The sequence below is a fragment of the Haemaphysalis longicornis genome, unplaced genomic scaffold, assembly GCF_048455015.1.
Source record: "Haemaphysalis longicornis isolate Haplotype H1 unplaced genomic scaffold, Haemaphysalis longicornis Haplotype H1 scaffold_15, whole genome shotgun sequence".
NCBI lineage: Eukaryota > Metazoa > Arthropoda > Arachnida > Ixodida > Ixodidae > Haemaphysalis > Haemaphysalis longicornis.
Genome location: NW_027526257.1, coordinates 11,119,700 through 11,142,305, shown reverse-complemented (window position 1 = coordinate 11,142,305; position 22,606 = coordinate 11,119,700). Strand labels below are relative to the sequence as shown.

General features: G+C 47.0%; 1 protein-coding gene across 2 annotated transcripts in view; it reads left to right on the top strand.

Moving 5' to 3' along the window:
• The first annotated feature begins 1,397 nt into the window (after positions 1-1,397).
• The window catches only part of LOC144165797 (uncharacterized), a 44,045-nt gene continuing 22,836 nt past the window's right edge, over positions 1,398-22,606 (top strand). The window contains exon 1 of one of the 2 annotated variants that reach the window (XM_077695576.1): positions 1,398-1,541. The gene's annotated coding sequence lies outside the window, so the exon portion shown is untranslated. The remainder of the gene's footprint in view (positions 1,542-22,606) is intronic. The other variant, XM_077695575.1, reaches the window with a different exon arrangement.

Sequence of the window (22,606 nt, the reverse complement as noted above, 5' to 3'; positions counted from 1 at the left end):
TCATTATTATCATGAGGGGCGCGAAAATATATTTGCCATGGGCGCCATCCTATCTAGTTACAGCACTGGTTGTCGTGCAGCAGAGACAATAGACTACTTTTAATGGGGCGTCTTAGCAACTTTATAGGTTTTTCTCTCCCTCTCTCCCCCATTCTGTCTCGCACAACCGAATTATTTTATATTGGCTAAAAGGAAAAACATTTGTGGGATTTAGTGGCCGCTGAATAAAAACGTGACTGTACACAAATATTTCGCACAGTTGACATACATTAAATGAATACTGAATTGAGTTGTAAACATAGCATTTATCTATTAAAAATGTACAATGCGTAAGCTATTTTTCAATGTCTCCGCAGCTGATTTACGAGCCCTTTTTCGGTAAGAACAGCTCCTCCGAGAAAGTTGCAAAGTTGCTTTTGTTACCCCTTCCTCTCCGCTTACTTGGCTGTCCCTAGACACTCGCAAACCCACAGAGCTAAATTTAACGGATTGGTAGGATGCTTAACCCCTACAATCCGCGCATGGACACACGAAAAGTCAATAGTAACCATGAAAGGTATGAGAATCAAAATATCGAATTCCCGCAAACACAAGAATGGCTCAGGTTTAACGCTTCCAAGCGTAATTACCGCGGGCGAACGCAAGAACTACGCACACAGTGTATCGTAAAAGTTTGCCCTTGCTTGAGATTTCGCAGCCTCCCGCCCAGCTATGCCTTCGCTTTGAACGGCACCAACACGTTGCCCAGCCGGCGCACCATCGATGCGAGACTGAGGAAACAAGCGCCGGCAAAGTAGCGGTTTCGTGTGCATGCTTCGTGTGTTTTGTGTGCAACCTCAGCCAGCCCGGTGTTTTCATATATCAGTCATTTAACGCTCTCATGTCGTACCGAAGCCGCACAGGTGGTAAAGCTCGGAGCAAGTGAGGCAATTAGTAAGGCGCAGCTTGCGCGCCGCCGGCTATAGATGTAGCGTAGTTGAGTTTCTGCTCTAAAAACACAATGCCAACCACTGCGACTATATTACAGTAGTTCCTTCAGCGACACTGAACGGCTCATGGTGCTTGCTCCACTAAGGGTATGGACTTACGCGAATACTTAAAGAATTGGTTACATGGGTTATACTATGCAACGCAGCCGCAATGTACTTTTCGATAAAGTATTTCATCGAACACTTATGGAACATTCAGGGTTACGGAGCGGCCAACAAGAGACGAAACTAGAAGTACGGGAGGCAATAAATCTATCTCAGGATAAGGCGAGGGCATTTTCTGGCGAAAAGAATGATTTGTTCAGCCAGAGCACACGCCTATTCGACGAACGCCTCTGCTTGACGTCAGGCGATTGCGCTTGTCGTGAGACGATTGCTCGAGGTCCTCCATCGAACTTCCACCGCGAAGGTTGCCCATGCGTCGGTGGGATAGTAACACGGCGTTTATCGGGAAGCTATCGCACCTATATCAGCCGTTTCCTTCCACATCCAATGTTCGCCGCAAACCGACTAAGCCGTTGCTGCAAGCTGACGGCGCATCGCTCTTGAGAGGTATGTTTTTGCTATGCGACGAAAAACTCCCTAGGGGCGGATGCAGCTGTTTACCGATGTGGGAAGTCTGAAACAGAACTGGCGTTCTATTTAATTTTGCTCAGTTTCTCGATTAGTATACATCTTTGAGACACAACGAGGCTTTTGTGCTTTCTGCGCCCACTTGCACGCAGGATCTTTCTAACCCGCACAGCGCCAGTGTGTGCCGTAAAATAGGACTACTGGAATTTCGATGTGTGCTGTCTATCACTGCGTTGCTTTTATGGCGAGCATCGTATTGTTGGATTGAGTCGTTCCAGTAATTTCCCCTCTTTGCACGTGGTCATTTGTGCCCTGCGGAAAGCTGCATTTTCTTAGTCGTATTTAAAATGACTGCCGTGTCCCGATAACGATAATGCAAATCCTATCGCTAACTTCAAACAAAATTTCCAGGTGTTATGGAAAACACATGGCGCAGTGGCTACTGCCCAGCCACTTTCTGGCAATTTTTATGACGTCACGGTCGCGCAAACCAGATTCTGTGACGGGGGCCACCGACCAAAGGAATGGCCAAGAGACAGGAACTAGGAGATTATAATGAAGCCCCTAGTTGCCGTTTGATAGCATCACTTGAATGCTAATGTGTATAGTTAACACGTTGATAATTATTCTTTTAGTGCTAACCCATAATGCGTCACTACTGCCAATACCACGTCACTGTACTGCGAATTTTCACATTTTTTTACCTTTCCTAAGTGTTTTTTCGTTAAAAATTGAAAGAACCTCACACTAAAGCGTAAGACCTGAAGGTAGCGAAGCTCTACGCAATCTTCACTACCATAACGAAGTTTCAAATCCGCGATTGCAGCCGACTTGAGTTTTCGCTTAAGCAGCGACACTTACTCCATCATTGTTGCTTTAAGTGTGAGCTACTTTCATTTTTTGAAGTGAGAGTCATTGGACATCACATTTGAGTCGCGTACACTTTGACGTGTATTTCTCGTTCCGAGCAAGTGTTGCCAAGATTACGGCGAACGCTGGAGTTTTTTTCTTTTTTTTTTTTGTCACTCTTGGTCAGTATCCGTATACGTGGGTATTCTTGGCTCGACAAACGCACGTACACACAAGCGCTGGGTTTTTTTTAGTTTTTTAACTGCCGGGCGGTTGTTGTTGTTGTTGTTAAATCTTTTATTCAAAAAGAGAAGGCCGGAGGCCTTGGGGGGGAGTTGGGAGGGGAGGATTCATGGTTGAAGGGTGCTCGTATGAGTTCGTGGTCTTCGGGAGGCGACATCAGTTTTTCACAGGACAATTGTTCAGCATTGAATGGTCCATTCATTGGTGTAGGCCATCACTATATAGCTCGCGCTAGACCGCTCTTAGTGGCGAACCGTATTACAAGGTTAAGGGTGTGTTCATCTAATGTGAGGGGATCGATACGGTTGAGGGATCTGGGTTTGGGGAAGTGAAATTCCGGTATCGAGAGAATTTGAGGCATATCCAGAGCAGGTGGTGCTAATGAGCCGTGACGGTTTGCTCACAGTATGGACATTTTGGGTTGATGGGGGGGTAGTACCATTTGCGAATTGTTTCCGGTGAAAAGGATGCATCTGTGTAGAATTTGTTAATAAATATTTCTTGGGTTCTTGTAAGGGAAGGTCTGTTGGAAACGTTATCCTTCGGCGTAAGTTGCTTGAGTCGGAGTTTCTTTTCGTGTTTGTACCGGTGTATGCGAATGGCGGGGGGTACGCTGATATCGGTCCCCGCAATCCTTGCCAATCTCCCTAAATGGGTATGCTTGGCTTGACAAACACGCGCCAGGGACGCTGGGCGGTCGCCGCGAGGCACGCACTCACGTGCGCGCGCTCGGCAATTACTTCGTAGTTTTAACTGCGGACACGAACAACGCCGATTTGCTGAACAGATTCGCTGTTAAAAAACGCCCTTCTGGGTTGGAATGGAGCTGCGTTAGTTATCAAAAACTACTTCCTTCAAACTGAACAAAGTTGCATTTTGTCTACATGGCCCCTTTAAAGGGGCGGGAAGGGAATTCTTCCAAGTATGAGTTCTAGCTGCATTGCACAGTTTCGCCCCTGAAATCCACTATTTGACTATTCACAAAGTCCTACATCCTTAGGCCATGTGCATGTCATCCAGATTAACCAGTGTTTTGTGCGCAGTACAACTGCAACTTGGCGTTTTCTTTTCGGCCCTCTGACTTAAATCATACCGTGAAAACAACGAACAAAAAGGCTACAGAATATCGTTCCTACTTTGCGGCCCTCACTGGCTGACGTCAGTGAAAAAAAATGATGCCGTGTGTGTCACACTGGGGTGGACCAACTACAATTATATGCAACACCATGTGTTTAACGTTCTCGCCCGCACGCCCGCCGCGTACTGCCGGCCGCGGTGTTTCAGTGGCCAAAAAGTTGCGTTGCTGCACCCAAGGACGCGGTTTAGATTCCTGCCCCTGGGGACGGTCTTCTGAGGGAGGCGACTAACGAAAACGGTCGCCTGTCCAAACTTAGCGCACGTGAAAGGTCGCCAAATGGTCTAAATTATTCTCTTCGCCTTTGGTATACAGCACGCCCCGTAACCCATCTATACCGAAAAAAATGAATTTGAAATGGACGTCGGTTATGATGTGCGCAAAATGAAGTCGTTTCCTCGTAACAGCTTGAAGAAACTACGGTCATTCTTACCTATGGGGACTTAATAAACGACCATTTGCCCTTTTAAAGGGGCCGTGAAGGCAAAAAGCAAATCTGCATCATTCAAAAGATTGCCCCGTTAGAATAACACTGACACCACTTTCAACGCAAACTTTATTGAAATAAGCTCTGTCATTAGGGAAAAAAAACGAATGACCATGCGATCCGCTCGCTCATTTCCCACACTTGATCCAATGACGTATTATGGGCAGCTCGTTGCAACAGGCTGAGGCCGACAAAATCCAACACAAATTTAAAAGGGTATATAAGTTTGCAGTGACAAGATATTTGCGCTTAAATTTCTACACATTTTTTTCATAGCAGTAAGAATGTAGGGGTAAACAATAAAAGTTACGATGGAACACGAAAACATGCAAGCACCCAGTAAATGTTGGTTCGTTGTTGATGATGATCTGCGTTGGTGCCTGATGGCTGCGGCACTGATGACAAGACGACGATGGTTGATGGAGGGTTTTTCAAAACTGTATATTTACACGGAAGACATCTATAGAATATTTACAGACTGAGGATAGACATAACAAAGTAAGAAGTAAAGTGAGAGTGTTAATCAGCTTCAACTTTGTACACGCGGCACCCCCGTCAGCGACGAACCCTGACCTAAGGCTACCCAAGTGGTGAGATCCTCCCTAGCCGAACCTGGCTAGCCCGGCCATACGCCGGCCGTGCGTAGCACATTAAACCTTGAGGATTCGACCCCGAGACCTCGTGTCGCGTGCTTTTGATGGGTTACTCAGGCTCCACCCCCTATACCCAGGCCAATCAGTATCTCCTGGCGACCTGATTGGATGTATCCGCAAATCCGGGCCTAAACCACTGTGGGCAACGCCCCCCGTAACCCTGAAAGGCTGGTCACTCTCTCCCACCAGAAAAAAAAGGAAGAGATCGAAGCAAACCAAAAAAATACAACAAACACTCAAGCACCCGAGGAAACACGTGCAAGCGCCCGGGGCCAGCTTTTACACACGCGGCCTGCGTTGCCCGTTCCCACACCCGCACTTTACGCGTATAACGCCTTGTCCAAAGTTGGACCGCCTCCACAAAGCCGGGGTGACCCGTATCCGTTCCTCTTAACGAACGCAGCGCGCCCTCGAGGCTCCCCGCCATTGACAGGCGATCCTCAGCAGAAACCATATGGGACGCGCGGACCCCGCGGCGTCGAATTCCCAACGAAACATCTTCGCATTTCCATATTGTGCGCGCGGGCCAACAAAGGCAGCACCACCGCGCCAAATCGGCCGCCGTCCAAGCACAGTTGACAGCCCCTTGCTACCCCGTTATCAGAAGCGCGTCGGGCCACTTGGTTTTACAACTATCCCTCTGGCTAAACGCGCGCGCAGGCGGCACCCGAAGCAACTGATACCACGTCCACGGAAAGCGCATCGAGCATCCGACCCACGCTTTCCCACGCTCGTACTGTGCTTTGCAACTGGCCCTTCAAAACAACGTCACAGCCCATCCGAGGCTCAAGACAATTCGTCTCCACGCAGGCGGCATGATCCAAAGGCCGCCTGCTCTTGACAGGCTGGCTGCCATAAAGCCCTTCATGCGCCCTTCAGAAAACCGCCGCTTCCCACGCGTTCGACTTTGCAGCGTCGTTGGCGCCTGCAACCCTTACACACCCGTGCATACTACGCTGGTTATAGCTGCATGCAGATCCGTCGGGTGCGTTGCTGTTGTCTGCTACGCTACTGGCCAACTGGGATAAGCAACAATGTGTTACGTGATCCTGTTTGTCAATCATGCCCAATGTTTCACAAAATGATTACTATCAACAGCAACAAAAATACGCCAGGCACAAATGTGGTCAAAAACAAAGCAAGTACCGACAGCGGTTTTGAGCGTATCGGTGCACCATCTAGGGACGCGGGTGCCGGGCGGTGAACAAGGCAACAAAGGACACGTTTTGCAGTCCGCAGTAGCCTTGGTCAGCATACAAACCTTCGTTTTATGTGCCTTCCCTGAATAAGTCATCGCTGAGACGTCAAGAAACCCATGAAGCAGCGGGAGAATTGATATTAAAGGGGCCCTGAAAGGCATTTTGAGCACACTAAATGAACTAGCGCAATCGCTAGATTGGGTCGCCAACGTCACCTGTGCCAAGTATTACTCTTTTACGCGCAGCGGAAAGCTCACACTTTTGTTGCAAAGTTTGTCGCTTTTTTCTCACCCTTTCCTTCGTGTTTTTGGACGCCGACATCTTCACATGTCTACATCATCGATTCCCAGATGTTCGTCATGAGCTAGACATCCTGCTATTGGGCGGCTTTTTCACGCACTTCCGGCAAAGAGATGAGTCGTCTGCTCAGCGTCGGCTCGCCGGCTGATCTGCCAGCGGAGTGCCGGAGTGCTTTGACATTTTACGACAAACGAAACAAGTGTAAACAAACGCTTAACCGTTTGTATTGAATGCAACACGGCCATAACACGACGTGGATTTTATCTTACGTGAGTACGTACCATAAAGAAAGTCCCGTGGCACTTCTTTGGTGCAATCGCAGAGAACGCCCTGACCCGAATGCCCGGGTTTGACGCGTACGTTTTATTCAACTTCAAAACAATCCAGAGATGCGTTTCGAACGAACGCAACGTCACAACATGCGTTGCAAGTCTGAACCGCGATTTACAGACGATGAGTTGCCTCCTCCTGCCCGTCGTAAATACGGCACTCACCTCACACCCGGTTTGCGGGGACGAGCAGCAAGTCACAACTCTGGCGCGCAAGCGAGAAGGCTTTTAGCCAGGCACACTGCACATACCAAATGCGAGGTTGAGTGGTACGTCGTTCGAGAAAGATAATCCAGACCATGGGAAGCACTATCCACCCGCAGAAGTACAATGTCGCATTTCATCGCGAAACGAACGCGTCCACAACACACAGGAGGCGATGCACACACACACACACAGCTTCGGTCGCTGCATTGGCTTAGCTGCAAGCTTCGTTCGGACAATCAGCGATGCTACGACGATACAGAGCTGCGTGAGGACGACGTGCTAACCACTTCACGTATTTAAAAACACTGGGGCAAAGAACTAGGTTCATCGGAAGCAAAAAATCTTTCCTCCATTATAGTGCCTGAAATATACTGGCTAGTGTGCCGAGGGCGGGCTCCAGGCGGGTGCCGGGAGCGATGTACGCGGCCGTCTGCCGCATGGGGCGCTGCCGTGCGGGAGTGTGCGCGTTCATCCGGCCCGAGCAGATCGCGCGGTTACCTCCGAGCTGCGTAGCAGACGGCAGCGGCAGAACTTTCCATTCCCGCTTGCGACGAAAGCGAGCGAAAGCGACGGGAATTCTGTCGCGCAACCAAAATTTGTCCCGACCATTCGACAAAAACGATCGTCGCGCGACAAAGCGACGGAATTCCTGCCGCTCTCACTCGCTTTCGTCGCAAGTGCGAACGGGCCTTTATGCGCAATCTCCGCCCCACATAAAACAAGCTCTTGCTTGTCGCCTGAGCATACGGTTGATATCTGACTACGTTACACTGTGCTTGCCAGTGTATTTAAACGATGTCACTAGGTTTGAAACGTACGCGCTCGGCGTGCAGCTTTGTAAACGCAAGCGGTTTCACATACGCACGCTATTTTGCTGCTAATAGAGTTTTAGTACAGCGTTTGTGGCCTTTGCATATGCTAAACGCTAAATTTTTGCGTCCCGCTACGTGACACCGCGATGGGAGTTTTAGTAGAGCGTCTCATCAGTTTTGCGTAGCGACACACTAATGCATACGGCGCCATCTGTCAAATGTTTTCCGAAATGTCTCGCCGGCTGATCTGCTAGCGGAGTGCCGGAGTGTTTGGACATTTTACCAATTTTACGACTATCCAAACAAGTGCAAACAAACGCTTTCCCGTCAGTGTTGAATGCAACACATGGGTGCAGCTTGTCAGAACACGGGTTCTCGCTGATCGAGTGCAGCGTTGGTTTGCTCTTCGCCTTCACGTTCATCGCCGCTGATAAAGCGATCCGATCCGGCGCGTTTTGTGCACGGGTTCTGTGTCGGTTGAAAATGTCTTTTTTCACATGCCGCCGGTAGTAGGAATTACAACCACCGCAAAATAACACCCGGCACCAGCGGGGCCACATCTGAGACCGCGCTTTTTGGATACACAGTGCGCGGTGCACCAAAGGGAACGAGCGCACGATTCTCCCCACGCGGCTGCGAGTTCGCCGCCGATACCAACTGCAGCCCTGCAGCTACGTACACCGCGAAAAGGCAAGGCCAGGCCGCACACATGCGGCCAGGTCATTCGTTCGCTTTTCCAGCCTGTGTCCATGGTGTCTACAGAGATGAAAAAGCCGAAAGAGCTGGCCCGTAGCAGACGGCAGTCTGTGGGAGCGCAATAGCGGAAGTACGTCACCGCTGAGGAGCGGAGCATCATGGGAGGGGAGGCCAACAGCGAAGAAACAGTTGAAAGGAGGAGGAAATAGGCGCGACGATAATTCGCGGTTTTTGATTTACGATTTCTCAGCTAATACTCATCGCTTTAACAAAATTCTTGCAGGAGGAGATTGCTAATACATTGCTTTATTTGGTTACATGCACATCCATGCATCGGCGGAAGGCATTTCAGGACCCCTTTAAAGCTTAAACTGCGTAATTTCTCAGCGTGTAAAGCATCGTTTTTTTATCTTGAACAAGCGCAGGGGCAGAGTAAAATACAAAATATTGGGTATAAAAAAAGCTTGTGTTTCGTCTTCATGGCCCTTTGAAGGGGCCATGAAGACAAAAAGCAGCCGCGTTGGCGGATTGCCTCGAAAGCGCGTCATCCCTATTTCATATTTGCCGCGCTTTCGAGGCGCTTTTTCAAAGGAAGTGCTACGAGTTGTGCCGCGCCTCCGCCAGATGGCGCCACGGGTGCCGCGACCGAGAGAAGACGCAGTGAAACATCCCCCCTCGCGAGGGGCACGATCAAATGTAGAGCATTTCCGGGGGCGCACGACGTTAAGTAGTTTGCGTTACGTTAATGTTGTTGCACTTGTGGCAACTGCTGACGAGAGAGCGCTCGTCAGCAGTAATTTGAATGAGTCAACGATATAAGGCGCGTTCGTAGCGTCCCATTCTGTGTCGGCTTTGTGGCGCAGTGGGTAGAGCACCATGTACATTGCGTTCCGCCCGCAGGGTCGAGGGATCGAAACCGGGCGCCGGATAGTATTTCTTTTTTATATATAGTAGGGAGGGGTGCGGTGCGGACTACGGACGTCAACGCGGGTGACATCGTGAGTTACTGAAATGCTCTGCATTTAAAGTGCTGCTTTGTTCACTTAGAAAGACCTAGTCTTTGGTCGCTCACTCGGATTCATTCCGGACACGAAAGACGTTTTTTTAATCTAAAAACGCCGGAAATGTTGTAAAACTTCCAAATTTCGTGCCACAATGTTGTAATATGGGCAAGGGTGACGGGATATTTGCCGACCCTAACAAGATGATTACCAGCATGTTAACTGCGCGTTAGCATTCAAGTGACACTATCAAAGGGAAATAGAGGCGCCGATACAATATCCCAGTCATGTTTCTATGAGTAACTTAGCTCGGCGGCCCCCAATTGCACGAATAGGATTCTGTGAGGTCATAGAAAAAAAGCCTAAAAATAACAGGTGGAATGTGTTTCCTCTTACATCTGATTGATTGATTGTAGGGTATAATTCGCCGACGCAACGCTGGCAATGAGGCGCGCCGTAGTAGAGGGCTCCGGGTTAATTTTGACCACCTGAGGGGGACCTTTAACATGCGCCGAAATCTCGTACACACGGGCGTTTTTGGTTTCCTTCTACATCTCGATTATTTGTTTCAGGTTAGCAATAACGTACGCATTGTTGTATTTGACACAACGCGGCCTCTTCAATGAACCGAACTTTTGTTTTGTCTTTATGGCCCATTTAAACAGTCCCTAAAAACACAATACAAGCTTGGTTCATTAAAATACTGCTGTGCCTTCATAACAATAATATCAGTTTCATCGCTACCTTCAAACTAACGCCACGGTATCCGTTTTGTGCGATTGGCGACCCCAGACCTAAGGCACGGCCAAGAGACAATACTGGACATTTCTACCCCTAGTTGCCGTTTCGTCGTACCACTTCAAAGCTATATAATTTGTCGGTACCACTTTAATAATTGTGTTTTTGCGCTGGTCCACAATACGTCAGTCCTCTCCATAATACTTTATTACAGCGCAAAATTTGAAAATTTCTTTACATTCCTGGCGTTTTTGTTTTGTTTTGTTTTGTTAAGAAATTCTTGTGTGACTGAAATGGAACTAAGTGAGTTACGGAGCTATAGTTATTTGAAGCTGACTAAAATTGTACTTGGTCTTCATCTTCCCTTTATATGTGTAATACAGTGAAATCAGCCGAGCATAAATTCTGAATGCATTGTGAAGTTTCACCCCTGAAATGCCCTATCTGACTGCTCACGATGTTATGGTGTATTAGTTAATCTGTAATAGTCGGTAGAAGACAACAGGGCATGCGCCGCTCGCGGCCACAGCATCTACTACCGTGACGGCGGCACACTGCTTTGCGAAGTGTCTGCATGGTATTTGATGCATCAAAACTGGCATTTGTTTCAATGCTCTGGTTAATATCTACTTTTTTGTATGTTTACGACACTTATAGAGGCTCAACTAGTTGTTTAACTACACTAAATATTTTTTATGTCCTTATGGGTGCTGAAACAGTGTACTCAATATTCAAGCACCCAAATTTACCCCCGCCACCCTAACATGAGGGCGCTACTCAATAATGGGTGTAAGCAAGTTTGTCAGGGTGCCGCAACAACAGCTATTAAAAGTCTGGTGCGGAATTTACAGCCAATTGGGGTTTTAACACAACACCCCATTGCTTGGGTATTAAAACAAACATGCTAGAATGTGTAAAATTGTGCACAAGCGTGTTGAATGTTCAGATTACACACCGTACTATGTTACTTCGGTGAGTGCATTCCAACGTTTTATTTCCATGTTTTTGTATACAAGAGGAGAAAAGGTCTCAAATGCCTCTTGTACCCCTATAACAGAAATTATGCAAGCCATATTGATGACTCAAACCGAAAATAAAATTTGCGTAACAATTTTTTCTTGTATTATATTATTCAGTGACAGTGTTGAAGCGAAGCTACGCAGTCTTTGAATGAGGGTTTCGCATTTTATTATAAACAAACAAGCACCGAATAGTTTTTAAAATTATTTATCCAAATATAGCTGCAGGAAGGAAAAAAGAAACACGAAGAAAAACTAAACAGTGCAATCGAAACTGAAGGCGTTTGCGATGAAATCCTTCTTTGCCAAACCCAAACTTAAGCGTCGGTGAAACCGACGAGGAAACAGAAAAAAAAATCATCCCTTGCCTATTACTAGAGTGTACTAGAAGTTTTAGAGTGGCCCGAGCGGCGGCCTCTCCCATTGCTCCGCCGGGTCGACTTTCGCGCAGAAAATAAAACCGGTATAGCGGCGGCGCTCCTGTCGTCAACAATTGAACAGCCGGCGCTCCCCGGCACTAGCTCCCAGCTTGCGCGCGGCAATATTTGCGTTGCTCGCTGTGGTGTTTAGCGCATGCGAAGCTGATTTATTTTGGATTATGAGGTTTAACGCGCCGGCGCTACACAGGCAAGCGGTACTGGAGGGCTCCGGATTAATTTTGACCACCTGGGGATCTTTAACGTGCGCGGAAATCTTGAAGACACGGGCATTTTTCGCTTTTATCCTCCATTACAAAAGCAGCTGCCGTGGCCGGGAATCGAACCTGCGCCTTTGTTCAGCTGATTTAGAAAGTAGACGCAGAAACGTGATGACTCCGCTTGAGCAAACTTTAAACTAGTACGACCCGCCATAAAATTACCGACCTCCTCCTCCCCCCCCCCCCCCCCCCCCCAACGATACTTTCTCATTTTTATGCGTTTTCTCAAAACGTTAATTGTTGATATACAGTAATCTCTCGTTAACTCAAAGTCGTAAAATTACCTGAAAATTTAAAGATGAGCGCGGAGTTTCGAGTAAAGTCAAATGCAGAAAATTTGTAGCCAGGCCCCTGAAATAACAGCTAGTATTGCTAACAATATTGCACAGGGGAGATTTCGTAATAAAGGCAAAATAATTTGCAGGAAAAAGAAACTTTTTTTTATTGCAGAAGAAAGAACTGTGTAGCGCTCGGCTATTCGCGTTCGCATCTGCATCCCAGAAAAGCGCACACGAGAATTATCAACGCATCGCATGAATTGGTTGTCGCCACCGCTACATTCAACCTTGTTACAAAGCAGACGCAGCATGTATGTTGTTTCTGCCGTTGTAGGCATTTCTGGAGGCTCCTCCTCGTCCGCATGATCAGCTGCGCCAGACAGCATTAATTCCGGTAACGGGGACGCGTAGTCCGCGTAAACTTGCACTTCACGATCGCGTTCGGTGAGTAGTGGTTGTAATCATTCGAACGGGGACCTTATCAGCTGCCTGCAGCGGACTTTGCCTTGTGTCCTCTCTACCAGTATTTCGAGACATCCGTGGTCCTCCGAAAAGAAATGTTTGGAGATAAAGAGGGCAAATGCGTAGCGCCTATGGGAGGTAAACACACGGTGAGAAAAAGTTTAGAGAAGATATTGTGAGATATAGCAGAGTTCGAGTTAAAGAGGGATTAATTTGACGGGCAGGCACCAGGAATGTTCTTCCCTTCCCCTTCTTGACTCTGCGCAGGAAGCAAAAGCGGCGGGGCGCACATTCTATGCTGCAAAAAGTTTACTGTGTTTTTGCGTTCCTATTTGGAACGAAAATACCAATATCCTTCTTCTGGAATACCCCTACCGTTGATGCTTGTATTGTTGTTAGTGGGCTTTGGGCTTCATCATTTTATTAACCTGCTATGTCGCATGCAGGCACTTGGTAAGGAAGTGTGCACTGAAAACGAAGTGCCAAGTCTGCAGGACCAATCCTACATGCCAGGGGACGATGCCGCTAATTACTACCTCTTGTAATTTGGGGGTACTTCTGAATCCTTCCGCGCATTTTTAAAAGTTTATTAGCGATCTCTAGGACGTTTTTACCAGTTGCTTCAGCGACAAGGAGCTCCACCATGACAGCGTTATGGATGTGCTGCAGCCCATATTCACAACAAAACACCTTAACGGCGTTGGTTGCGACCAGCACGTGAGACCTTGACAGCAAATTTGGTTTGGTTCTGTATACATTGTGACACGGATTCATTTCTATATAAAATGTTTAAACAAGTTCCGTCATTACATGAGAAGGTGGGAGCAACAACTTAAACGTAGCCGTTGCTAATGATCGAGGGCGAGTTAGGAAAATGCGTTGGCCAAAAATGTCAATTTAAATCTCCATGTTAGCGTTATTCATAAATATTTACATGTGTAGACTTTGTGCATGATTTCCCGCGTTACATTTCATTTGCTGGGCTATTGAAAATGAAAGCAAAATGTGCATTTGTTACCCGTTTATTTGAACCTCCATGTTAGCGTTCTTGAACCTTTACTTCTATAGTAGACGTGTTATATTTAATTTTTGTCGCAGTCAATATATTTTCTCATCTATGTTTTGCATTTTTTATGTGCGTGTAATTGTCCCCTCAGCATACTTGTGAATTAAATTTGTGTTAATTTGATTCAACTCCTTTCTTGATCGAATCAGGTGAAAGGTGGTGCGATTAATACAACTTTGCGGGAATAGTTCTATGAAAGACGGTCATTGGGACAACTGTGCTAACCACTGGGCTAAGCCCTTTTTAGTTAAAAAGATATCTCGCTTGCGCGCGTCAATTTCTGTCCGGCTACCACAGTGACCCGTAATTATCCCAAGCGGGCCACTGCTTAAATACTGCTATAATAACAACTCACGCAATAAAAAACAAACGTAACTTATGATATTAACCCACATAACTGCAGTCCGAGCGCAAATTGCAAGACAATAACTAAAAAATTCTTCTGAGAAGCTATCATCCCACTCCTTATATTTTTTCGTGTGATGTCCATCAAGCAGCACAATAAGGACACAATCATAAAGCAATCATGAACTGGTTCATATTACATACTGGTTCATATTACATACATTACAACTGGTTCATATTACTGGTTCATATGAACTGGTTCATATTACGCAATTCAACTAAAATACTTTATTATGGGAAATTGGAATAGCGAAAATGTCGCTGCAATTACTTTATTTACAATCCGTTACGAATGCTGCACCGAAGGAAAATCCGTAATTTTCCTTGTTGTCGAGCCTGAAAGGCAAAACTAACGCAAAATGAGCTGCAGCGTTTATTTTTCATTTCGTTACCCACAGTCCACTGTACCTACAGTACATTTCAGCAATTGGACGACCGGCAGAACAAATTTTCAGCGCTCCGCGCGTAAAGCGTTTCCTGGCCCGCCCGGCCACTCGGCCGTGCGCGCGGCCGGCCGCCGCTTTCGCTTTCAATGGTCGTTGACTACAGCGCCGCCGCTATTTTCTGCGCGAAACGAGCACCTCTCCGGGCGGCCGGTCGGGCCACTCTAAAACTTCTAGTACACTCTACTATTACTAGGGCTTCTGGTTTTCGGAGTAAATTCTTCGTAAAATCCGTAGGGTGTTTGGGGGCGTTTATTTTTTAGAGACATTTCCGTGTTTTTCGCAGTTTATACGTTGTAAATATCCCATTCTCCGAAATTTAGATATCACTACGCTTTATTTTAAATACTCCAAATCATAGGTGAAACAACATCTGAACACGAACACCTCTGAACGCTCGGAGCAAATTTTTATTGTCGCAACGTTTTGAATGGCCGACGCACATTAGTACAATCTTGACTGGTTGATTGATTGATTGTAGGGTTTAACGCACCGACGCAACGCAGGCGATGAGGCGACCACGGGGGCGGCGATGCCGATGATGGAAATATAAGCTATATAATGTGTAACCAGTTTACACTTTATTTAGTTTTAGTATTTCAAGCAGCTTAGGTGACTATTCGTTGTATTGCGCTCGTGCAGCAAGCGTCCCCCGAGTTTCCACAATAGCTCACGTCTAGCAATTGCATTTCGTAGACGGAAAAGCGTTCGCAGATGCGTAGTCGTGCTGCTGACCGCTGTGCTTGTTCGCCCAGCGCAAAAAAGTGCTTCCCGCACCCTAGTTTTACGCTGTACGATAAAAATATCAGTTGATTTTATTTCCTTAGTACCTATATTGACTTCGCTGACTCTTCTACCCCTTCAAGAGGCCTTATATTTTCCTACTGTCGTACCAGTCAGCGAAGCGTCGCATGTGCTCTTGGGCAGCGCTTGTGTGAAGCGACCTTGACTTGGAGCTAGATACAGTGTACAAACTAACGAAGTAAAGAAAGGCACATTCGTCCATTCCCAAACGTGTTGTGGCTTAGTTTCAACTGATCGAGCGAATTGCGACGACCCGTCGGCGGCCGGCGGACTAAACGCCTGGCCGACTGACTCGGTCGCGGAAGGTCGGCGAGCCATGCAGTAGCGCAGCCAATTGCCAGCTCCTCTCCTGCTGACGTGACACGAAAACGCCACAGAAAATGGGCGAGCGTAAAGAGAGGAGGACAGCATTTTCGAATTGATGTTTCTACTAAATAAATTCGCGTAAACGCGCTCAGAGTGGTCGAAACAGGGCCTAGGGACTCCGGACTATAATTTGCGCTCGTAATCCCGCATTGTTTACAAATCACTTCAGTGTCCCTTTAACTGGACTTATGATGGTTACTGACGAAACAAAATTGCATGGGCGGAAAAATAACGCGACCGCACAACCAGTCAAATTACTATTCGAAGGTTGAGTAGAAGGATCGACATTTGGGTGAGTTCATATTGTTTGATCATGATCGTGATCATGATTGTCCTAACTCTGCGCAGCGCATGTGGCCTGTCGCTCGGAGCCCACCTTTGTGAAACCGCTGCTTCACAAATGCTTTACGCGACCAGCAGTGACTGTTTTGTAATTGTAGTACTTCAGATTCCGTGACAACTCAAAAGAATTAGAAGCTTTTCCTTGGACCGCGTTGTGAACAGGTTGAGGTATTTTCGAAATGAAGCGTTCACGTATCTCGAGCTGCGTTTCCACATTGGGCTGCCTGCTTATCCTGCTATCGACCAGCAGTGTGCTTTCATATCGTTTGGCAGGGTAATGCGTTGGCCTGAAAAAAAGTAAACAATACACCGTGATTTTAAAGGTTTGATTAGATGAAAAGGGGATTGTTTAATGCCAATCGAATATAATGACCAAACGATATATGGTATTTTTAATGGACTACAAAGAACCAGAAGTTATTGTAATGCATTGTATCGGCGCTCGTGAAAGATCCCCAGGCGCCTCATCACCTATGAAGCGTCGGCGCGATAAATCAATCAATTAATTTATCAACCAATCAATCAATGTTGTATTGTAAATTATAAAGTTACTTCTAACATTTCAGGGGGTTCCGTTCCCTGTCGCAGCAAGTGCGTGTGATTAATGGATTTTGCTCCGTCTACTTTCCGTCCAAGTGCACCCAACAAACTCTAGAGTTGCTCGTTGGTACAAAGTCGTTGCGATTTATCAACGGCGTCCACCGATATCTCAACTCGGTGTCCGTTGGGAAGCGATGCAGCAAAAACACGCCGCAACCGCATTGCATTTTCTCCAGGTAGTGTCAGGCAGATACGCGCTGTCGGCGACTTTTTCTCGCTTTCTCTGGTTGTTCGATAACCCAGCACCCCACAGTGCTGACCAAGCGACGTTTGCGCCTTGAACGGCATCGCAGCATTGGCTAAAAGAGTTAAAAATTCCGCAAAAACTAAGCACACGGTGCGAAACACTCCTGAATTACGCAGCGGGGACACCGCGCCGAGCAATGTTAGCAGCTCAGCGCGCACAGGCAACGCTGGTCGACCGCCGAGAGAACTGGTTTCCGAGTACATTTTCCTCCTTTCCCGGCTGCTTATGGAAAATGGTGTATACGAAGCGTGAGCAAAGGTTCAGCAATCCAATCCAATACAATTCAATCCAGTTCAGTCTAATCCAATCCAGTCCGGTCCAGTCCAGTCGAGTCACTGCTCCTCGCGCATGCGCAGCACGGCTCTCCAGGAGCCACGCGAAACGGCTACCAAGCGGCTCCGGCACAGAGTCAGACTTGGCTACTGCGCAACGGAGACGCACAGCTGGGCACGCACCGTCTGCCGCGATTGTGACGTCACTCCTCTGGAATGCGCAGACTGGCGAATGTGCAGACTACAGTGATTCTAGTTCACTATAGTGCAGACCCAATTCTCTGCACATCCGTACTCTAATCGGATTGGATTGGATACAATCCAATTTAATCCAATCCAATTTAATGCAATCCAAATCCGATCAAATCAAATCCAAGCCAATCCAATGCTCCCCGGGCTTGCGCAGCACGGTCCTTCAGGGTCCACGCGAAACTGCTCAACCTCGGCCAATGTAGCTTACGCTACAGTACACGCTAGCATACTTCACGAAATTTTTGTCGCTGGTGGAAGCCTGCTCCTTTCGATTTGTCATTCTCAGCATATAAAGAGGAGGAGGAGGAAAAAAGCGAAATGCGCTTTCAACCTTTGCTCTAGAAATACGTAGAGCAAGAAGCCTCAGCGTGCGGCGAGAAAGCACTGGCCGCTGCTCAGTGTGGACTCTCCAAAACCAAGGGGGGTTAACAATGCTACCAACTTCATTGCGCTGGCAGTTTGCAAAATCTTACATGAGCTGGCGAGATACTGTTGGCCCTTGGTGAAGTTTATACCGGTTAAACGGACCGATGTTTAAATGACCCCTTTCTTGAATATGCCGTTCTGATAACGAGCGCAAAACTGTCGCATTTTTCGTTTTAAAGGAAACATTGTGAGTGTGAACCGCACTTGAGAAACCCAAAAATAATTAAAAAGCAGGTATACGGCACGTGATGTCGTAGAAGCTTTTTTATCCAATCAAATCAGGGTAGATAATTCCCTTATTTAGATAAGTGTACTGGTCTTGAAAGAGGATAAAGGAGCCTCCTTAACCAGTGGCCCTTCGTACTTGTAACTGAAAAGTGCGAACGGCTAGGGGTGGTGATACAGTGAAACCTCGATATATCGAACAGCGCGGTGCCCGCGAAATAGTTCGATATAACCAGAATTCGATATATAAAATAACGTAAAAAATGCGTCATAAACTGGTACAAATCAATAAATTAACGAATTGTGCAGTAAATACTCACTTGGTGCTTCAAAGTATTTATTCTTTTGGCTTAAAGTACTGCAGCAAGGTATCCTGGCGTGTTATACACGACTTCCTCAACGTAGTCCAAACGTTCCACAAGCGACAGGCCGGTGCCTTCTATAGCGCTGCAGTAGCGGTGCGGTAGGGCCAAAACCGCTGAAGCCTCGTTCGAAGTCGGGAGCGGGGCACTATCAGCGCTTGCGGGTTCAACCTCGGCAGCGTCTTCGTTTGTGCGCTCAGTAGTAACCCCCGCCAGGATCTCCACATCCGTCAGCTCCGCCGTCATTCCGGTGCTGTCGTCACCGCCAACAAAGTCATCAATGCACATGCTTCGTGGCTCAGCACCAACAAAGCGCTCCAGCTGGCCCCAGGTTTCTTCAAGCTCGCATTCTTCTTTTGCACCGTCCAATTCTGCTTCCGTGCAACCGATGCGCAGCAGTCGGAAACGCCCATCGCGCCACCGCTATCCTCGAGGGTACTGCGGGATAGCTTGCCGCCTGTCAACAGAGCGCGAGCGGTCTGGGCAGTCTGGGGTGGCGGAGTTCGATATACCCATTTCATGTCCGTCCCAGTTCGAAATAAAAAATTAAAAATGCATGTAATTTTCCGCGTGGTATAGAAAGTGTTCGATATAGACAATAATTCGATATGCCCGTGTTCGATATATCGAGGTTTGACTGTATCTTGCCGGACATCCCGAAGGCCGAACTTCGATCGTCATTTTTTGCCATTGTTTGCTCTGAGTTCGGTGTTCATAGGATAAACCCGAATTGTTTAAAATTTCACCGGCAAGCGTTTTTCGGATATTTCGGGATTCATCCGAAAACCAGGGGCTCTACTCAGTACGTACATCGCGACAAAAATACTCCCCCCTAACCCTTTTTCTTATACAGCCTCACAAGGACCACAACATAACCTTTAACTGTGACATCTCTATCACCATTCCCTCGTTTTCTGTTCCACCCCTGCCCCACCAGCGCAGTCATGCCCCCTTATCACAGTAGTCATTCTCTCCACGCAGTTAAGCAACCACATAGCAACCATCATCATCATCATCATCATCATCACCAGCCTATCTATGCCCACTGCAGGGCAAAGGCCTCTCCCATTATTCTCCAATTACCTCGGTCCTGTGGCAACTGTGACCAATTTATCCCCGCAAACTTCTTATTCTCATCTGCCCATCTAACTTTCTGCCGCCCCCTGCTACGCTTGCCTTCTCTAGGGATCAACTCTGTTACCCTTAATGACCAACGGTTATCTTGCCTGCGCATCCCATGCCCTGCCCACGTTCATTTCTTCTTAATTTCTACTAGTATGTCCTTAGCACGCGTTTGTTCCCTGACCCAGTCCGCTCTCTTCTTGTCCCTTAATGTTACACCTATCATTTTCCGCTCCATTGCCCGCTGAGTCGTTCTCAATTTAAGTTGAACCCTCTTAGTGAGCCTCCAAGTTTCTGCCCCGCAGGTGAGTACCGGTAAGATGCAGCTGTCATACACTTTCTTCTTCAGCGACAATGAAGGGCTGCTATTCATTATCTGAGAATGTCTGCCATATGCACCCCACCCCATTCTGATCCTTCTAATTATCTTTGCCTCATGGTTGGGATCCGGGGTCACAACTTGGCCTGAGTAGACATATTCGCTTACCACTTCCACTACCTCGCCCCCTACCCCAAACTGCTGTGCTGTCCTGATGTTATTCATCATTACTTTAGTTTTCTGCATATTAATTTTCAGGCCCACGGTTCTACTCCGTTCGTCTAGTGCGGAAAGTATGCTTTGCAATTCGTCCCCCGAGTTACTTAGCAAGGCAACGTCATCAGCAAATCTGTGGTTACTGAGGTATTCTCCATTAACCCTTACTCCCACCTGTTCCCAATCCAATGTTCTAAATACTTCTTATAAACATGATGTGAATAACATTGGAGAGATTGTGTCTCCTTGTCTGACGCCCTTCCTTATAGGTATTTTACTGCGCTCCTTATGGAGGATGATGGTAGCTGTGGACCCATTGTAGATATTCTCTAGTATTTTTACATAATGCTCATCTACCGCCTGGTTCCGTAATGCCGGAATAACTGCTAGGGTTTCGACCGAGTCAAATGCTTTCTCAGAATCTATGAAGGCTATATATAGGGGTTCAGAATACTCAGAGCACTTCTCTATCACCTGATTGATCGTGTGAATATGGTCCATTGTTAATAACTTTTACGGAACCCTGCTTGTTCTTTAGGTTGTCTGAAATCTAAGGTTGCAGAAATTTTGTTAGCGATTACCTTGGTAAGTACCTTGTAGACGACTGACAGTAAGGTGATCGGCCTGTAATTTTTCAGGTCCTTCATGTCACCTTTCTTATGGATTAGGATGATGTTCGCGTTCTTCCAAGATTCCGGTACACTTGCGGTAATTAGGCATTGTGTATACAGGTTTGCAAGTTTTTCTAGTACAAGTTCTCCGCCATCCTTCAAGAGGTCTGCTGTTATCTGATCCTCACCAGGTGCTTTGCCCCCTTTCATTTCTTTCAAAGCCTTCCTTACTTCATCGGTCGTTACTGGTGGGATGTCTATCTCCTCTGAACTACTGCCTCGTTCGGCATTATCCTGTATGTCCCGGCTACTGTACAGATCCCTATAGAACTCCTCGGCCACTGTGACTATTTTATCCCTATTTGTGATGACATTGCCTTACTTATCCTTAAGTGCATACATCTGATTTTTCCCCACGCCCAGACGCCTCTTTACTGCTTTCAGGCTACCTCCGTTCTTTACAGCGTATTCGAACCTCTCAATATTATACTTCCGTATTTCAGCTGTCTTACACTCATTGATTAACTTCGAAAGCTCCGCTAGTTCTATTCTGTCAGCTGGGGTGGAGATTGTCATGGTTTGCCGTCTCCTAATTAGATCTTTCGCCTCCTGGGAAAGTTTACCAGTATCCTGTCCAGCCATCGTGCCCCCGACTACTACTGCACACTCCGTGATCTTGAGTGTAAGGTTGTCGCTGGCTTCCTGTGTCGTAAGCTCGGCTTCCTCGGCAAGAGCTGAGTATCGGTTCTGCAGCGCGATCCTGAATTCTTCTACTTTACGCCTTACTGTTAGCTCATTAATCGGCTTCTTTCGTACTAGCTTGTTATGGTCCCTACTGAAATCTAGCTTAATTCGAGATATTACCGTACGATGATCACTACACCTTGCCCTTCCAAGCAATTCCACATCCTTCACAAGGTCAGGATTATCGCATAATATGAAGTCTATTTCATTTTTATGGTCCCCATTCGGGCTCCTCCACGTCCACGTCCACTTCCGGCTCTCCCGTTTACAGACGACGGTATTCATTATGCGTAGGTTATTCCGTTCTGCAAACTCAACTAGTAGGTCCCCCCTGCTATTTCTACACCCCAGACCATAGTTGCAAACTGCCTTGTATCAAGCCTGATGCTTGTCTACTTTAGCATTGAAATCTCCCATAACTACGGTATACTGTGTTTTTACTTCAGCCATTGCTGATTCCACATCTTCATAGAAGCGTTCGACTACCTGGTCGTCATGTCTGGATGTGGGGGCATAGCCCTGTACCACCTTGAGCTTGTACCCTTAATGAGCCCAATTACAAGACCTGCTGCCCTTTAGTTAATGCTATAGTATTTTTCTATGTTTCCAGCTATGCTTTTATTGACTAGAAATCCCACGCTCAGTTCTCTTCTGTCCTCTAGACCACGGTAACATAGAACGTGTCCATTTTTCAGCACCGTAAAGGCTTCACCTGTTCTCCTAACCTCACTAAGCCCTATGACATTCCATTTGATGCCCTTTAGTTCCTCGAACAACACCTCTAGACTCGCTTCACTAGATAAGGTTCTCGTGTTAAACGTTGCCAGGTTCAGATTCCAATGGGGGCCTGTCCGGGTCCAGGTATTCTTAGCAACCCCTGCTGCGTCACAGGTCTGACCGCCGCCGTGGTCAGTTGTTTCGCAGCCACTGGAGACTGAGGGCTGTGGGTTAATTGGCGTATTCATGGGAGGTATCAACCACAATTTTATTACATTATTATTGTTAGAGATCATGTGCGATTTGTACAAATCCAATAAACAGTAAACGGTCTCTGCTGCGCAAAAAACACTAGAGAACAAGGCAGTTATGAAAAAAAAGGGGGGGGGGATAGAAACAA